This window comes from Bolinopsis microptera, chromosome 1 (assembly GCF_026151205.1).
Source record: "Bolinopsis microptera isolate Bmic1 chromosome 1, MBARI_Bmic_1.0, whole genome shotgun sequence".
Taxonomy (NCBI): Eukaryota; Metazoa; Ctenophora; class Tentaculata; order Lobata; family Bolinopsidae; genus Bolinopsis; species Bolinopsis microptera.
This window is the reverse complement of record NC_087072.1, coordinates 3,257,086-3,263,398: the sequence shown is the minus strand read 5'-3', so window position 1 is coordinate 3,263,398 and position 6,313 is coordinate 3,257,086. Positions and strand designations below refer to the sequence as shown.

The 6,313-nt window shown below is 37.8% G+C and overlaps 1 protein-coding gene across 1 annotated transcript in view; it reads right to left on the bottom strand.

Annotated features, from left to right (window-relative positions):
- LOC134817501 (nucleolar protein 8-like) overlaps positions 1-6,313 on the bottom strand; it is a 61,565-nt gene that overhangs the window by 45,919 nt on the left and 9,333 nt on the right. The window lies entirely within an intron of this gene.

Here is a 6,313-nt window from a genome sequence, read left to right as displayed (position 1 = left end):
TTATTTTAGATTTTAAGTACATTATCAAACGTGCGGCAATTCAAATTTGAGATTGCTGAACTGAATCAACAAATGGCCGATTCATAAAAATACCCTGGTATCAAATGTATTTTATTGTGGGAAGATAATTTTTTTTTTTTATCAAGACACTTATTTTACTTCGGTGTATTCCAACAGCCACATTGTTACACAAGTGCAACCAGCCAATTACAGGAAGCCGAAGGATTTGTTTGGCCAGTGACGGTTAAGGTAGTGTGTACCATATTTTCTTCGCCCGAGACTTTGCTGCAATGTGCAGCTCCTCATTTAACCCTCACACCCGATTTCTCGAGTATTCGGCTGAGAAGACCGGGGGACTGCATAGACCACTCAGGATCCTTAGCTGAACGTCAACGACGCTCACCCCACGACCAGGCAAATAATTAAGATAAATGCTGTAAATTCACACAGTCGAATTTAATAATATAGTTAATAATTACATAATTACATTAAACAAATAAAAATGACGTGGTGTCGGCAAAAACAATAAACATAAAAGTGCTTACCAGATGTTTTGGGGCTCAAACCTCGTAGACTTGTCTAAACTGGCTTTTGTGTGGGAGTGAGTGAGTGAGTGTGTGTGTGTGTGTGTGAGTGAGTGTGCATGTTTGTGTGTGTGTGTGAGTGAGTGTGGATGTTTGTGTGGGGGGGGATGCAACGTCAATTAATGTCAGTATTCCATAAAAACCCCAAACTGACATTGACATTAATTGACATTAATTGACATTAATTGACATTAATTGACATTAATTGACATTAATTGACATTAATTTGTCTTGAAATTTGAGATTATCATTATTCGATAAATATTCAAGATATTCACGTCTATGTAAGTTAGACCGGTTCAAAAAAACAAAATGTCCTTGAATAATTATGAGTATGTTCTTATCTGTTGATCCTTAGGTTCAAAGACCACCACAAAAATTTCAGCTTCCAACTCTTCCATCTTCGGTCCCCACCGGCCACGCCCATATTTTATTGGTTTCTTATACAGGTAAAATATCTAGAATCGGCTTTTTTAGTATGAAGGAGTAATGTTAGCTGTTTCAGATTCGTTATTCAAATATAAATGTCATGAAGGCATTTCGTTTAATGTGGGTTTTAAGTTCTGATGATGTTGAGAACCACGCCCTTGGATGGCCACGCCCATTTAAGAAAATTAAATTTCGGAAAACCGTATTATTTTAGTTTTATTGTTTAATGATCTGAATTTTTTCACATTTCACATTTCCATATGTGATAGTAGTGAATAAATTGATGATATAAACGTTCTAAAGTGCTAAAAATATGGTAGAACTACATAATCTCTGGTCGAAAAATATCGTGTCAATTAATGTCAGTATTCCAAAATTTTGCAAAACTGACATTGATATTAATTGACATTAATTGACATTAATTGACATTAATTGACATTAATTGATATTAATTGACGTTGCATCCCCCCCTTTGTGTGTGAGTGAGTGTGTTTGTGTGAGTGTTTGTGTAAGGGTTTATTAGTTTAAAAGACGCCCTAATCGAGTGATGAAATATGGCTGATATCTGATTAGAAATTATATGTTGTTTGTTTGTTGTTTGTTTGTTGTTTGTTTGTAGTACCCGTCCCAATCTCGTATCGGAAACTGACAAAACTCATTTTTGAGTGTGAATACGGGTGGTACCTGCAAGTGTGTTTATTAAGCATTTAGAGTTCTGTAAAACTGCAGTTACAATTGTGCTAGATTATTTTTAGTATATATACGGTCGATATCAGGTCTAAATCCCTACATGCTTCCAAAATCTCCAACTTTCTGCACAATGTACAGGAATGTTTTGGAAAAGAAAAGGAAAATGATATGAAATCAACGATTTAATGTTATGAAGGTAAATTTAATTCCCTGGTTTCTTAAGTCAGCTTTAAAGTCGGAAAATCAAAGTATGTATAAGGGTCGATACCAAACCGATTATTGAGCGATGATAGCTAAATAGTTGGTTCCTGGGATACAGAGTCCTCCTGATTCCTCAGTCTTCGAGTGTGGTTGTTGCTCTTGTTCAGTTCTGTCCATATTTCCTCGTGTTATGTTCAAAGTTTTCGAGTGTCATGTTGTCCTGGCACTGAGTTCTGTCCATATGTTATGATCAAAGTTTTGGGGTTCATGTTGTCCTGTAATGATAATTTCTAAAGCGTGTAATATATGGGCTAGTGTGTTTTAGCGAGTATAGAGTAGCATATCATAAAGAAGGGGAGAACAGGAGGTTGCCCACGTGATTATTCAGATGATACAGGAAGGTGAGAGATTGCAGGAGGGGGGACGATAATAAAATAAATAATTGGAGTTGTTTTGTTAGATAGAAATAGATGAAGGAATAATTAAAGGGCTAAACGGTGGAGCTAAGCTGTGCAAGGGTTGATGTTTAACTGCCGCGATTGTAATAAGTTCTCCTTGGTGAGTAATTAAATGTTTAAATGATTCAGGCCGTAGGAAATCTGTGAGTTAAATTCCCAAGTAGAAATCAATTATTAATATAAACGCTATGATCAGGTTGTGTGGCAGGTAAAAATTTGGGTGATGATGATGGAGGCAGTTAAACAAAATTGTAGGCTCTGGTGCAATGAAACGGTGGGCATGAATATGTGAAACAGGAATATCCGCAGTATAAGTTATATAAATTGGTGCTGGAAGGTGAGCAATACGGCTAATGAAAAACTTATATAGCTTTGTAAAAGATGTAAATGGATCGAAAGAATATATGAAATGAAAGGACGCTGTGAGAATGAATGCAGCTCTTAAGATAGAACAGTGTGAATCTGCACAATAAATTACAAATACGTACCTGTATTCCCAAAAAGAGTCTTGATAGATGTTTTATGGATAATAAGAATGCTGTGTGAAAATATGAATAGACAGGTATGAATAATTCCAAAAAGTTATGCAAAATCATTACTAATTATGATAATGTAATAACATGATGAAGCCGCAATACTGGAACTTAAAATTGTGAGCGAAAGAGTTGTTTTAAAACAATGCTGGAATATTGAACAAATATATGAATGTGTTACAATGTGCCTTTAATATAGCACAGATTGAATCTGCATGAGTAAATCTGCGTGTGTAAGAAGATACATAACTGTATTCCCAGAGCGGGTTCCCAGAAAAGGTGGTTCAGAGATATTTAAAATAAATGTGTTAAAATGTGTAAATAAAGATATGAATTATGATATCTAAGCAGCAGTTTGTGGTGTTGGAGGATAGGTTACCAAAATAATCAGGAGTAACATCATATAGTGATTGATATGAACTGACACATAAGTGAAATGTCTGGATGACTCGTACCTAATATGGTTTTGTAATGTTATGATGAAGCCGCAAGATTGAATTTTAAAGTTGTGAGTGATAGAGTTGTCTTAAAACAACAGATATTTGATTATGTTACCAAATATTCAACGGGGTCTTTGTTGTCTCTGTCGTAGTAGTTCCATCATGATGTCTGGTAGGACTCTTTCTTCGTTTTATTACGTCATGTTACCATCCAAGATACTATCTAAGGTTGCCTCAAAACATAGTGCTAATACTTAGCCAAAATCGCTCTCCAGTAAGGAAGTTACCATTTTTCTCATTTTTTCCTTGTCCAGATGCAATGCATCATAACATCACTACTAAGTAGTGGCGAATATGTAATGACACATAGGTAAATTACAACACGTCAAGGGTAAACACATCAAAGAGAGAACAATCTGACTACACACTGCATGCCACAATCTGACCTAATCACACCTCACCCTATGTAAACCCCTCACTTCCTGCCCCCGGGGTCACAGCCCGTGTGTGTGTAGTGACCACTTTGAGAAATCTCCACACTCAAACATGCACGTTATTTTCATTAGACCTGACATGTATTATATTATAGAGAAACATCAATCCAACTTACATTATATATGTGAAGTTGAGATGGTGGAACAGGGTGGCCAGATAACGTTTACAAAATGGATAAGTGAGCGGTAAGTGGGTGATTTAAGTGGTAAGTGGGTGATTTGAGTGGTAAGTGGGTGATTTACAAGCAAGTGAAGCTGTTACACTGCATGGTAATGTGTTGACTGGCATGATGTTTGATTAATAAAGTAGTCACTAGTGAAGCATCATGATGTTATAACGTTGAGTATTCTCAACCAGCAGATGTGGGAAGGACCGAAACAGATCTAAAGAGACAATTAAAGGGGTCTGTTAATAATTAACTGAATTATTAGCTATTTTGGATTTAATAATAATAATGTACCTATGGTCGTATGAATATACACATTCCAATTCTGTTACTGGTTACTGACAATCAAAAAAGTTATGAATTATTGATTATGTCAATCGGAACCACACCTTCACAGTTTGTGTCTTCGATTCGATTACTTGGCTGGACAGCGTCAGCAGTCAGCCTCTTTCCACCAAATAAGATACCCTACGAGATACATTAATGTTCGAAACAATTGAGGGCATCAAAAATTATTCAAACAATATACACATAATTGTCACAATGACCCTATATAAAAACAACCCTTCAAAAAATCAATATATGCCCTATCTCAAATATTGGGAGAAACATTTGAAAATCAGCCTTGGCCTTGTGGCTCCAAATTCAAATATAAACTGTTTATATCAATTAAGTTATTTCTCGCACCTCTGTCTCCTCGTAGAGAAATCACTGTTGTTCTTAGGATTTCGAAACGAAGGCGCTTCTATATGAAGGGAAAAATAATACTTTACGTAACGCGCGATTTACGTCTTGGTAGCTAAATCACTCAAGCGCTACTATACTAGCCATGCGCGCAGATCGACACATGACACAATTAAATTTAATGCGCGAGCGCTTGCGCGGCTCACTTATCCACCACTTATATATATTTACATCGTATGTCGTATCAGGCAATAGTTCACTTTAATTAGGGGTCGTTCACATATTACGTAATCAGCCGAGGGGGTTTTCAAATGCTTACGGTTGATTACGGGGGGGGGGGGGGTTTGGTCGTTGATTACGTAATCAAAATTTGAATTTTTACCGATTTTCGAAATACCAATTGGACAATTTTCGTTAATTATGTAATCAAAATTTTCGTTTTTAAAACCAATTTTCGTTTAGTAAATGCTTTCCGAGGAGGGGGTTGGGTCTTAATTACGGGGGGGTCAAACCTTGATTACGTAATAGGGGGTGCGGTCTTGATTGTAACTTGACATACGTTGAATGCCACTTTTCGCGCGCGAAGCGCGCGCCGCCGAAGGGATACGAAACATGTATTAAATTGTAGCGCAATGCGTTACTGTGCCGCGCCGCGCACTCAATGAGGCTTCTCACAGCTAGATCGGCGAAATGCGCTACTGTGCCGCGCCGAGCTGCGATAAATTGACATCGTCAATTAAGGTCTTGATTACAGTTTATTACGGAGTAGATAGAGGGGGGGGGGGGGGTAAAAATTGCCAAAATATTAATTACGTAATATGTGAACGAAGCTTTTTTACTTAACGGGTGATACTCGTAAAATATTTGTTCCAAATATTAGAACCGACGTCGACGAGTCCAACTCGGCGCGCGTCCTGGTAGGTTATAAACCTACAAAAATGGAGGACTTCGAAGCGCGCAAACTGGTATTCTTCATTCTTGCTTCGCAGCAACTAGATCGTTGCTTTGCTGTATTATGTCAAATTGCTATTATTCTAGAGGGGAAAAAACGAAAATTTTGATTACGTAATCAATGACCAACCCCCCGTAATCAACCGTAAGCATTTGGAAACCCCCCTCCCCCTCGGCTGATTACGTAATATGTGAACGACCCCAAAGTTGACGGTCTTCGCAGACCATTGACGGATGTTACTCGTCTAAATTTCTTCGAAGATGGCAAGTGCTACGAAGTAGCGCGCGCCGGGCCAGACCATTAACAATGGTCAACGCAGACCATAGTGTTGATTCACGATGTCAATCCTTCGCAGCTCGGCGAGGCCCAGTGGTGCATCTCGCCGATCTACCGAGAAGAATTATTTGATGCGCGGCGCGGCCCAGTAGTGCATTGCTTTTCATGGATAATTAAGACAGTCGCGTTTTTAGTTTTTGATTCTCCTTTAAAAGTATTCCAATTGCTCATAGTTTGTTTGCAACATTTGAGCATATTTCTTTGCTTAATCACAGAGTCCTGGTCAACAGAGGGTGGTTAAATTGGTGGTTTTAATTATCCTTAGTAATTGCACAGTAATATCACAGCAGCAGGTCTATCTGAAATTTATCGCTCCTACTAAATCGCTTGCCCAAATTTTAAGAA